The following is a 12,250-nucleotide window of genomic DNA, read 5'->3' as shown; positions in this document are numbered from 1 at the left end:
CTCTGGGGAAACCAACTACTTAAACAGAAGCATACGAGTTTTGGACAGAACCAAGGCCTTGCATGGTCCTCGGACCCAAGCCTCTGGGGAAACCAACTACTTAAACAGAAGCATACAAGTTTTGGACAGAACTAAGGCCTTGCATGGTCCTCGGACCCAAGCCTCTGAGGAAACCAACTACTTAAACAGAAGCATACGAGTTTTGGACAGAACCAAGGCCTTGCATGGTCCTCGGACTCAAGCCTATGGGGAAACCAAGTACGCAAAAGCGCCATCGGAGTCCCCTAACTCCCAGTCGATCGCTCGCATGGAATATTTATAAATCATCAGCCTTGGACGATATTCACGCGCTTGTCACAGAATACCCAACTAATATCCCGGTTAGTTTCTTAAGTTTGATTTATTACAAGTTATCGATATAATGCCTGATAGTACTGACAGACGAGGGTTGATCAGATTATGCTTCAAAGTAGCTTTATCACAAATATTTTCAAAGCAACACATACATAGAGCACATTCGTTCACAAAGTGGTGTTGCCCATTAGACCAACGCTTAAAACATGTAAATCAATTTTCATTTTTATTGCGATGAAGAAATAGTACAATGTACAAACGAAAAGCTGGAATCAGCCTACGTCAAAGCTTACTACATAATCGGGAAAAAGAAAAATACAAGAAAGCTGGAGAAAGCCGAGGAGGTATGTCGGAGGAAAGGTTGGCTACAGCTCCGAGACCTTATTCTTCCCCCACACCCTTACCTGCCCATAACTCAGGCAGCTCAAGAGACCCAACTTGAACCTGACACCGTTGAAGAAAAGGTGTAGGGAGTTGGAGGTGGTGGGGCTTTCTCTAAATATACGCCTACCGCAAAGCAGAGGCGCTGATGGAGGAAAACCCTTCTTCTGCCGCACCAAAACTCTGGCATGGACAGAACCTGCTTCGGATTTTGACTAAAAGAGGGAAAGATTCCTTTCCCCCTCGGTGGAGATGGAGTACCCTCCTGAACTTGTGCTTCCTGTGCCCATACCTTACTGTTATAAGCCTCATGAGGACACGGCGCCCCTGCGGCGGAGGAAGTTCTTTCTTCCCGACCCTCACTTTCGACATGTTATGCCAAGAAAGGAGAGCTCCGGGTATGGGAAGCGTGGTATGGGAGAAAACTAAAAGGCTGGGTATATATATAAAGCAACCCTCTCTCCCTCCTATTTATTTGAAAAGACAAGATAGTGACAGTCAACTCACGCGGCGTCCCAAGGAGCGCTACAGACAAAGTGGTCTTGGCTCAACTCCCAACGTCAACTGCAGCCAAAAGACTGAAGGAGCCTCGTAAAGGCGCGCCTCGATCTTTGGGGCGTCAGAGAAGTACTGCATGGCCAGAGGTTGCAGAAATATCTCTTGATCCGCGGGTTCATTGAATTCGCGACCCAGGCCCGTTTTGCATAAAGGCCCAGGGACACCCTGTTCGGCACCTCGGGAAATGCTTAATGAAAGGGAAAACCAAGTACTGATGCAGACGTTGGTCTCGGACAGAACCTAAGGCTTGCATGGTCCTCGGACTCAAGCTAAAAGGGAAAACCAAGTACTGATGCAGACGTCGGTCTCGGACAGAACCTAAGGCTTGCATGATCCTCGGACTCAAGCTAAAAGGGAAAACCAAGTACTGATGCAGATGTCGGTCTTGGACAGAACCTAAGGCTTGCATGGTCCCCGGACTCAAGCTAAAAGGGAAAACCAAGTACTGATGCAGACGTTGGTCTCGGACAGAACCTAAGGCTTGCATGGTCCTCGGACTCAAGCTAAAAGGGAAAACCAAGTACTGATGCAGACGTTGGTCTCGGACAGAACCTAAGGCTTGCATGATCCTCGGACTCAAGCTAAAAGGGAAAACCAAGTACTGATGCAGACGTCGGTCTTGGACAGAACCTAAGGCTTGCATGGTCCTCGGACTCAAGCTAAAAGGGAAAACCAAGTACTGATGCAGACATGGGTCTCGGACAGAACCTAAGGCTTGCATGGTCCTCGGACTCAAGCTGAAAGGGAAAACCAAGTACTAATGCAGGCATTGGTCTCGGACAGAACCTAAGCCTTGCATGGTCCTCGGATTCAAGCCTAAAGGGAAAAAGTCGAGTACATAAGATAAAACGCATAAGTCTCGAACAAAACCCAGGTTTTGCAAAGTCCTCGGACTCAGGCTGCTTTGGAAATCAACTGCCCGAATGAAGAAATTTCTCGGCTTAAATACTGGAAAGGGTTAAGTCTCGCGTATCATGAAAATGGCAGAACAACCTAATGATCGTCAACCTAAAGAGGCCATTCATCCGGCGGGTAACACGTCCTCGGACAGATACTTCTTACATCTTATTGAAGCAACTAATACCCATCACGGCTAATTTTAAGATAAGTCTCATTCCTCACTGGTCGGATTGCTATGTTGAATAATAATTTTGTTAAAGTCATCGTGGCATCTTTTTATCAGCGATTACTTTGGCCTTATTTAATATCGATTGAAATGCTATACTATTATGCCGAGCAGCGCTTTCACATTTGTTAAAATATATAAACAAGACATACGAGATAGAATAACAATAACTTTTATTAATATGAAAAATTGTTACAACGTATAAGGGAGGGCTTAAACGAGCCTATACAAAAAATGAACTGCTAAAACAGTAACAACATCCGTAACACAAGTAAACCATCAGGTGTCTTCTGAATTCGCCTTCAAAGTCTTTCTGAAATCTATGCCTCAGTACTGCTCATATCAGGAGAAGATCCTTATACAAAAATAATGAAGGACAAGGAAGAAGAATTGGAACACATGGAAGCACTTCAGCAAGCTCTTGTTGCTGAAGAATGCAAGGGAAAAAGAAGATGGAGGACATGAGCGGGAAGGAGGAGAAGAAGAGGGAAGCAATGAAAAGAAAATAAAAGGAGCAAAAGAGGGAGAAGGGGAGCCATATTAGGTATGCTCATGAGAGAGCGGATGGAGATAACAAGGGAAGTTCTCGACTCAGTCACACCAGAAATGGGGTGTGACGAATCCCTGCTTCGGATTTTGGCTAAAAGAATGGGGAGGCAAATCTTAAGCCTCCGCCATCCTTGCCCTGACCGAGCCATCTCAAGTTTTGTCAGGACATGACATTTCTGGGAAAGGAAAGGTTTGTTCATGGTGGATTACTATGAGAGAAGTATTATTGAGTAGGGAGGAACCGGATGGAGGAAATGGATTCTGAGAAGAACGTGAGGGATTCAGATATGAGAGAATCATCCTCTGTCTTCTCTCTTTATATAGGGAATGAAGAAGAGGGAATGTGACACATTCAGATCCCCAGGGAAATCCAGAGTATAACGCGCCGTTTCGTTCTCCCACGCCATCAGTAACCGTTGCATCTGGGAAGCCTCGTAAATGGGAAGACATTAAAGACACGCTGCAGATAACCACGCGGCATAACGGCAACGCGCGCAAATCCAGGAAAAACGGCTCGTAGACCGTTGCGTTCCTTGGGGAGAGAAAGAGTCGCCAGTGTTGATTAAGATCCGAAGAAAGTGAGCGGCAATAAGGGCTTGACATCATCAAAATCCACTTGTCCTACCATGATGTTGGACAGCAGGATTTTGAGGGGCTAATGTGGGGTCCAATAATTTACGGGTCCGGCCCACACGCTTATGGGAAGCCCACCAGTCTTAAACTGAAGGAGGCCGGGGCCCGAGCTCGAAACTAGGAAGCATAAAAATAGCCCGAAGGCATAGCCGAGGACGGCTTCGTCCTCGGCAGGCCCAAAATCTCAGGGATAGGAATAGAACATGAGTAAGCTAGAAAGATCAGAAAATATCCTGGGGAAGTTGTCTTTAATACCCTTCCCTGACATGACACTGCCCCTAACAGAGCCGGGATCTTAGGCTTTATGGATCATCTACAGTAATTTTGGGATTAGATTGATGGGACAAATATCTGTCCTGGAAAGATCGACCCTACACGTGGACGAGGGACAACAAACGTAGGCTAGTATAAAAGGAAAGGTAAACTAATAAAGAAGGGGGTCTCCCATCCAGCTTCTAAAAAAGACTTGATGAAAGAGAATGCCTGGAGAATATACGCCGGACAACACCAAAGAAACTATCGACGGGTAACCGAGGACAACACCATCGCTCCTCGGACATGATCCGAGGAGACAAACCCTCTTAGGTACAAGATTGATGGGCCCGAATATCCAGCCCAAAGCTTTTTCTCATATCGGCTCACCTAAAGTCCGGCTCGAAACGTCCCCCCTGTGATCCAACGCTGGCCTTTCAAGCCCACTCTCTACAAATACTATTGTGAGGGATCTTCCACGTGCAAGCCCAACATCGTCGCTGGGCCGTTGAAGATTTTGTGTCCCTACAAATATATATCTAAGTAATTTTACTAAATTTTATGATTTTTTTTTTTTTTTTGAAAAGGGCTGATGCCTTTTTTTTTTTTTTTTTTTTTTTATACTAAAATATAAAGGATCAAAGTGCTGATACCTATTTTTTGACAAAAGGGCCCAATGGCAGATAGAGCCTGACAATATGAAAAAGGTGGATAAAGAAAGCAATAAAATAAAATCATTATGCTAGAATGGCAGGAATAATGATCTACAAGCTCACAAAATAATAAGTGACTTCAAAGAAAGCAAACGGGCCAAAGAAGTCCCAAAGAATGAAGTGGTAAGCTCATGAGAATCATAAGAAGTAAGAAATGGAAAAAAAGCAAAAAGGGACCAGAGGAGGCCAAAGAAAGGAATTAGTAAATGGGATTGGTTCGGAGGCCAATAAACTCAAAGGCAAAGGACATGATAATTGGGTCAGGGAAGCCCAAAGGATTTAGCAAAAGCCTATGTGAATGAAAGAGGTAGGAAAAAATGAAATGAGCCATGGATTCCCAAAGAATGAAACGGGCCGAGGATGCCCAAAGAATGAAATTGGCCGAGGAAGCCCGAGGTGTTGAATGGATTGGCCCAACAAGAATGCTGGGCAGTAAAGACTACAAGAAGAAATAATATGAGAAATTGGTATGGCAGGTACTTCAGCTCGCAAGCCCAGAAGTAATGACAAGACAAAAAATGGGTGAATGATATCACAGTAGGAATAATGTAGTGGCGTGGCAAGAGCACCAACTAACCCATAGATAAAGGATAAAAAGAGAACATGGGCCAAACTAAAGAAGAGAAAGCTCACACCCAAGCAATGCCCAGCTTGAAGAAGAAATGGGATGCAGAGAATGAAAACCCAAAAATTTATTCATGCTGAAAGAGTTAAACAAACACTAGAACGTGCAGCAGAATCAAATAAACTTGGAGGCAATGCCAAACGCGTGAGAGCCAGAAAGCAATGGACTCATGGAAGTGGAGCACACACACATGGCTCAGGCACCACCTACCTGTACCTAGTCAATACAGGGGAGGTGGGCCACAGGTCAGAGGTAAGACAGGGTGTGGTTTGGCAGTGGGGAGAAAGGGGGAGTCTATTTTGGGGTTCCTGCTCAAACTCTTTTAGGGAAAATGTTCTGCTGGGATATCATCTCATCCAAAGAGAGATGAGATGTCATCTCTCTTTTGGAGGCAATGCCAAACGCGTGAGAGCTAGAAAGCAATGGACTCATGGAAGAGGAGCACACACACATGGCTTAAGCACCACCTACCTGTACCTAGTCAATACAGGGGAGGTGGGCCACAGGTCAGAGGTAAGATAGGGTGTGATTTGGCGGTGGGGAGAAAGGGGGGGCCTATTTTGGGGTTCCCGCTCAAACTCTTTTAGGGGAAATGTCTTGCTGGGATGACATCTTATCCAAAAGAGGTAAATATGAGCTGGAATCACTAGGTGCATACTATAAAGGTTAGTAAGGGAGAAGTTTAACTCTTATTCGAATGAGGGTATCAAGGGGAAGTAAAAAAAAAAATTAAAACAAAACCACTTTTGCCTAGGAATGAGGCATGGCACGGCCAACATAGTGTAGTAGTAGTGGCTAGGCAACCAGTAGACTAGTGGGCAATCCTAGAAGGACACCCACAATAGGCCAAAAGTGGTTAAGAGGTAAAAATGGCAAATCTTGTCATGGTAGGCAGTATAAGAGGCCATAGACATGCATAGTAAAGGGAAGGAAAAAAAGGGGGAGAAGGAAAAGGAAGAAAATAGAGAAAATGAGCAAGAGGAAGAAAGAACACAAAAAACTAAGAGTAATGAAGAAAAACATGAGTGATAGGAGTAAAAGCATGCATCAATAGGCTACCAACTTCTCTCCCTTTCAATAGCCCTAATGAGTTAAGAATTTGAGATTAAGCCATCTAGGTCCATTTTCCAAACTGAGTAACTTTTACAATAGGACTCCTCTTTAAGGTTACCCACATTGGAAATTGGTTCCCTTTTTGGACTTAAATCTGCTATAGAGCCAAGCCCATTCCTTTAGCAGACTAATCTTCTTTCCTTTGTCATGGTTGATTAATGACTAACCTAACATCTTGCTATTAATCTATTTCTGCCATAATCACATTGTGATATATTTTTTTCTTTCGTGGAACTGTTCATGTATTATTGTTGTTAGCAGAAAATATTTTAGTTTAAGTGTTTCAGATATCCTGCTGTATTGTGTTTTCCTACTGTGGTGGGCATTTTGTGATTTTGGGCTAGACTATCTCCTGCTGTATTGTGGCCCAAGTATTTTGGATAGGAGAGTTCGGACCAGTCTAATTGTAACCCACCTTGAATCGGCTTGTATGCAAACTATGCCCCGTTTGTCGAAACTTTAATCACGTGCCCATAGCAAACGCAATTGCTATAAAAGAGTCACGACAGACAAATATGATAAAATAATGATGAAATAAATAAGTTACTAAGGCAAGACAAGCGAGAAATCCTTAGTCAAAACAGGGAAAGAAAAACACATTCTGAGTGAGGTTACAAAGATGAGATGAGAAGTAATAACAATAAGTGAGAAAATTAAAGAATGAAAGATCAGTCTGCCACATTTGATTGTGCTACGGGGTTAAGGCCAAAGAGGAAACTACTTCCTCAACGTGGGTAACTTCACAGGATGATCTTGCCATAGAAATTACCTACTCTAAGGGAATGGGCCTGAATGGCTTGTGCCCAAATGAGTCATTTTTCCTAAAATAGGGTAGGCTTTTAGAGGGAGAGAAGGGATTAGCCTATTGGTGCATGCCTACCATTCTACACTCTTCTTTTTCTCTTATTGATTCTCTCTCTCTTCTTTGTTTTTGTTATTTCTAATTCTTTTTCTCCTCTTTTCCTTTCTCAGTACTTACCTATCTAGTAATGTTGTGATTCTCTCCTAGTGGTTACTATTGCCGTGATGATGATCCCCCTACTGTGCACAACAAGGGTCCTTTATATACTGCCTGCCGTGATTGATTTTTACTATTTTAGCCTTTAGCTACCTTTTTCTAGTCTGGATGTCCTTGCCGACCACCATTGGTTTGTTAGTTGTTTGGCCGCCACCACTTACCTGTGTTGGCTGCGCCACTCCCCATCACCAGACAAAAAAGATTATTTTGTTTGCTTGCTCACCGTGGTATTCTTATCCGCCATGGTGTGGGTGTTCTTTCTTCCTATCCCTCATGACATGCACCTAGTGGTTCTAGCTCATCCTTACTTCTTTTGGTAGTATGTCATCCTAGCAGAATATTTCCCCCAAAAGAACCTGAGTGGGAACCCCATAATAGGCTTTCCCCTCTCCCCACCGCTAGACCATACCCTCTCTTACCTCTGACTCATGACCCACCACTTCCTGTATTGGCTAGATATAAGCTGGTGATGTCTGGGCCTTGCATGTGCTCCACTTCTGTGTACGTCCAAAACCTGTCCGCTGCTCATGCGTTTGCCGTGGTCTGGAGGCTCATCTACGCATTCTGCCGCTCACTCTTGACCCTTTATGGTGTGAACTACTTTCTTATTTCTCATTCCTTATAGCTTGCTTCTTTCAAGGACTAGGCCTTGCTTGATTGTGGGCTTTTCTTCCTTCAGCCTATTCTTTACTCCTTTCGTAATCCTGTTACCATTTTCTGCCATACCACTTTGCTGTTCCTGCCATGGTGTTGTTTGACTCGTGCTTGTTGGGTCTCTTTGGACCTACTGCCTATTCTTCTCCTAATGACTCCATATGGTCATTGGTTTTATACTCATGCTACTTTAGGCATTTTTTGACTCATTTCATTGCTTGTGGGCTCTTTTGTCCCATTTCTTTCTTCTTAAGCATCCTTGGCCCATTTGCTTTCCTTGGGTATCCTTGGCCTGTTTTCTAATTCTACATACCCATGGGCTTTTACTAACTTCCTTGGACTTCCCAGGCCCAATTACCTTATTCCTTATCCTTGGGGCTTATGGGCTTCTCATCAACCCCTTACTTTCTTACTTCATTACTTCAGGCCTGCGGTGGCCCATTCTTACTTTGCCACATCACATAATACCCATGAGTTTTCTACTTCTCTTTCTGGGCTTCTTTAGGCCCATTTGCTTTCCTTAAGGCCCATTTATGTACTTTATGGGCCTATGAACCACTGCTCTTGCCAGCCAGGCTTAATGGTTCTTCTAACCATCCATTAACTCTTTTTTGCCCATATTGTTGGGCTTCTTCCTGCTATTGGGCCTCAAAATGAGCATCAACACCTACTATAACACTTGTAACAATTTTTCCTGCCATGAGCATGCAGATATGCTTGAGATTCTTGTCAGGACGCATCAACACAATAAGAAGGGTCCAATTTGCGCACAAGTTGGTCTAAGCTGTGTCTTAATTAGGCTAGTCTCGACTCTCCTACTCCAGAATCACAGGGCCGTGGTACAACAAGAGCAACTTAGCCCAATACACAAAAAGGCCCACCCTACAAAGTATGAATAACACTTAAAAGTCCAAAAAAAAAAAAAATTTAGCTACAAAATTGGTTAGTCTAAGGCTGCAACCTTACTCAATATTATTAAAACTACTACATATTTTGAAAATTTAATAATTGGATTGCATATTCTTTGTGCTTTTAATACATATGTCAAATTTTGTGTCAGTTGAATATTATTACTATATGATCTATAAACTTATATTTTATTCATAATTTTAAACTACAAAAACCTACAATTTAAAAAATTTATTGATAACATAGTTATTGATCTTTGATTTTCTAGAAATTTTGCAAGCATGAATGATATAAGAAGAAAATGTAATCTAATAGTGGATTTGTCAAAATTCACCTCTAATAAAATAATATTAAATAAGATTGTAGGTTATAACCAATTTTGTAGTTAAACTTTATTCTTAAAAAAAAATTGAGACAATATACCTATGAAATCAACTATATAAATTATAAAGGCAGATGGTTTTCAAAAGGCACTCCCCACCCACCCAAAATAAACACTCAGCCAATGAAGCCAATGGTTCAGTTTTACAAAATATTAATATTATTAGAATAAAATTCCTCCTATTTGAAAGCCACTGACAATTCAGTTGACTCTCTTATTAGATTGGATGAGGGTATTTTTTTTTTAATGCGGGTTTGGAACACTCAATTAACTCGTAGGATTCTCACTATGAGGGTGTTTTTCATATGGCTATGGAACATGGGCTTTAAGGCTGTAGCATATATATATATATATATATATATATATATATAATTTTATTTTATTTTATTTTTTTTGCTGAGAAGGCTGAAGCATCTTTAAACATTAAACTTTGGCAAGAATGCATGTTCATACTGTAAAGTAAGTATGAACATGCCAATAAATTGTGCATAAAGAAAATGCCGAATAAACCCAATGTTTTACACTTTTATTCTATCCATTTCTTCAATCAAAGAGTTCTTTATCAACGCGTAGAAGCGTGGAAACTAAAACATTATAAAGTTTCACAAGGTCTTCTTGACTCTATTGCTTTCCTATCATTTTAATTCAAAACTTTGAGCCATGAAAGCTCAAATATTGACAAGTCCATTTGTAGCCAAATCGGAATGAAATGAGCAAAAAAGTAAAAAACCCACATATTTTTTTTAATCTTTTGTTAAGCAATTCAACGTGTTTAGCTAAGGTAGATATGACCATTTTATTTTATAAATTTTGAATAACATTATTTATTTTTATGCAGGTGTCATTATCTATCTGTCATTGTTTTTATAAAATATTTAAACTGAATGATAAAACTCAACCTATGTGTATCGTATTAATTATTGATCCAAATAACCGCACTCATCCATACATATATATATATATATATATAAATAATACATCATTAACTTTACTAATTTTTTAATTACTAACTGTTAAGAAGAAGCCTGGAATTAAAGATAAAAGTAAATTGAAGATGGGTAAATTAGGATTGAAGGAAGGAGGTAAATCCACTTTGAAGACAGGTAGTGCACAGGCAAAGCATCACAGGAAGCATCACAGGAGGCTTGAAGCGTGGCTGAAGAAGTTACTTAAGGCATTAAGTGGTTAAATATCATGTGCACTGCATGGTGAGTGAAGTTGGTTAATTATGTAGTTAGAGGGAGTGCCACTTGGCTAAATCTTTTTGGAGGAGCCTTATTAGGGAATGTGTTAGGAGTTAGTTAAGCTTTCCCCCGCATTTGGTTTGGTAATTGCTGTATGTAAGGTGGTGGGCCTTGTTTGTGATGTTGGGTTGCTTCCTACTACACTAGGCCCGAGTTTTTTGGATAAGGGAGTTGAGACCAATCAAACTAGAACCCATCTTGGTCCGGCTTGTGCACAAACTATACCACGTTTGCTAGGCTTTGGTTACATGCCCATAGCAAGCAAAGTCGCTATAAAGAAGTTATGGCAGGCAAATATAATACGGATAACACAAGAAAATATAGTCACTACTTTTAGCCACAATAAATAAAAGTGAGCAACAAAAGGCTCTCCGTATACAGAATAAGTTAAGTGAAGGATAAACGGAGTTAGCAAAATCAAAGTGTTAATCTGCCATGCCAAGTAATACACGGGATTGAAACTAAGAAAGGGACAACTATTCTCTCAACACGAGTAATCTCAGAGAAGAAATTAATTGTTTTGAGAGAACATGCCTAAATGGTCTATGTCCAAATATAGGTCTTTTGCTTTTTATAGAGAGCAAGACTATTGAAGGAGAGAGGGGATCAACCTATTGGTGCATGCCTGCCATTCTAAACTCTCTGTTTTTCTTTTCCTCTCGTTACTTCTTACTTTTCTTTTCTTTTGCTTTACTTCCTTTTCTTCCCAATGCTTACTTTTGGTTATAGCTTTTCCTAGAAATTCCTATTACCGTGATTTTTTCCTCCCCCTCAGTACACAACAAGGGGTCCTTTATATAGAGCTTGCTGTGACTGGTATTTACTGTTTTAGCTCTTAACTACTTTTGTTTGGTGTGGGTGTCCTTGCCGACCACTTACTGGTCGTCAGTTGTTCAGCCACGACCACTTACCTATGTTGGCTGTGCCGCTCCCCTCTGTTAGACAAAGAAGGCTATTTTTTTTGTTTGCTTGCCGTGGCTTTTCTACCTATTACAGTGTGTGTGCTCTCTCTCTCTATCCCTTATGGCATGTACCTAGTGGTTCCAACTCATCCTTACTTCTTTGGGTGGCATGTCATCCCAGCAGGACATTTCCCCCAAAAGAGCCTGAGCAAGAATCCCAAAATAGGTTTTTTCCCTCTCTCCACCTCCAGACCATGCCCTTTCTTACCTCTAACCCATGACCCACTACTTCCTATATTGGCTGGGTACAGGTTGGTGGTGCTTGGGTCTTGCTTGTGTTCCACCTTCTTTGCCTGCTGCCCATGCATTTGCCGTGATCTAGAGATTGGTCTATACATTTTGCCATGCACTTTTGGCTTCTTATGGCGTGGGTTGTTTTCTGATTTGTCATTCTTTATGACTTGCTTCTTTTGGGGGTTAAGCCTTGTTGGATCATGGGCCTTCCTTCCCCCAGCCTACTCTGTGTTCACTCCGTGGCCTTGTTAGCATTTCCTGCCGTACCACCCTACTATTCCTACTGTAATGTTGTTTGACTCAATCTTACTAGGCCTCTTTGGGCCTGCTGTTTATTTCCCTCCCAGTGACTCAGTGTGTTCACTGGGCTTTTTCTTACATTGTTTGCGGGCTCTTGTGTCCCATTTCCTTCTTGGGCATCCTTAGCCCATTTGCTTTCCTTGAACTTCCTCGGCCCTTTTCCAATCCTGCTTTCCCATGGGCCTTTACTAACTCTCTTAGGCTTCCCTAACCCAATTACTTTATACCTCACCCTTAGGGCTG

The sequence above is a fragment of the Quercus robur genome, chromosome 3, assembly GCF_932294415.1.
Source record: "Quercus robur chromosome 3, dhQueRobu3.1, whole genome shotgun sequence".
Classification (NCBI taxonomy): Eukaryota; Viridiplantae; Streptophyta; class Magnoliopsida; order Fagales; family Fagaceae; genus Quercus; species Quercus robur.
This window is presented reverse-complemented; position numbering follows the sequence as displayed.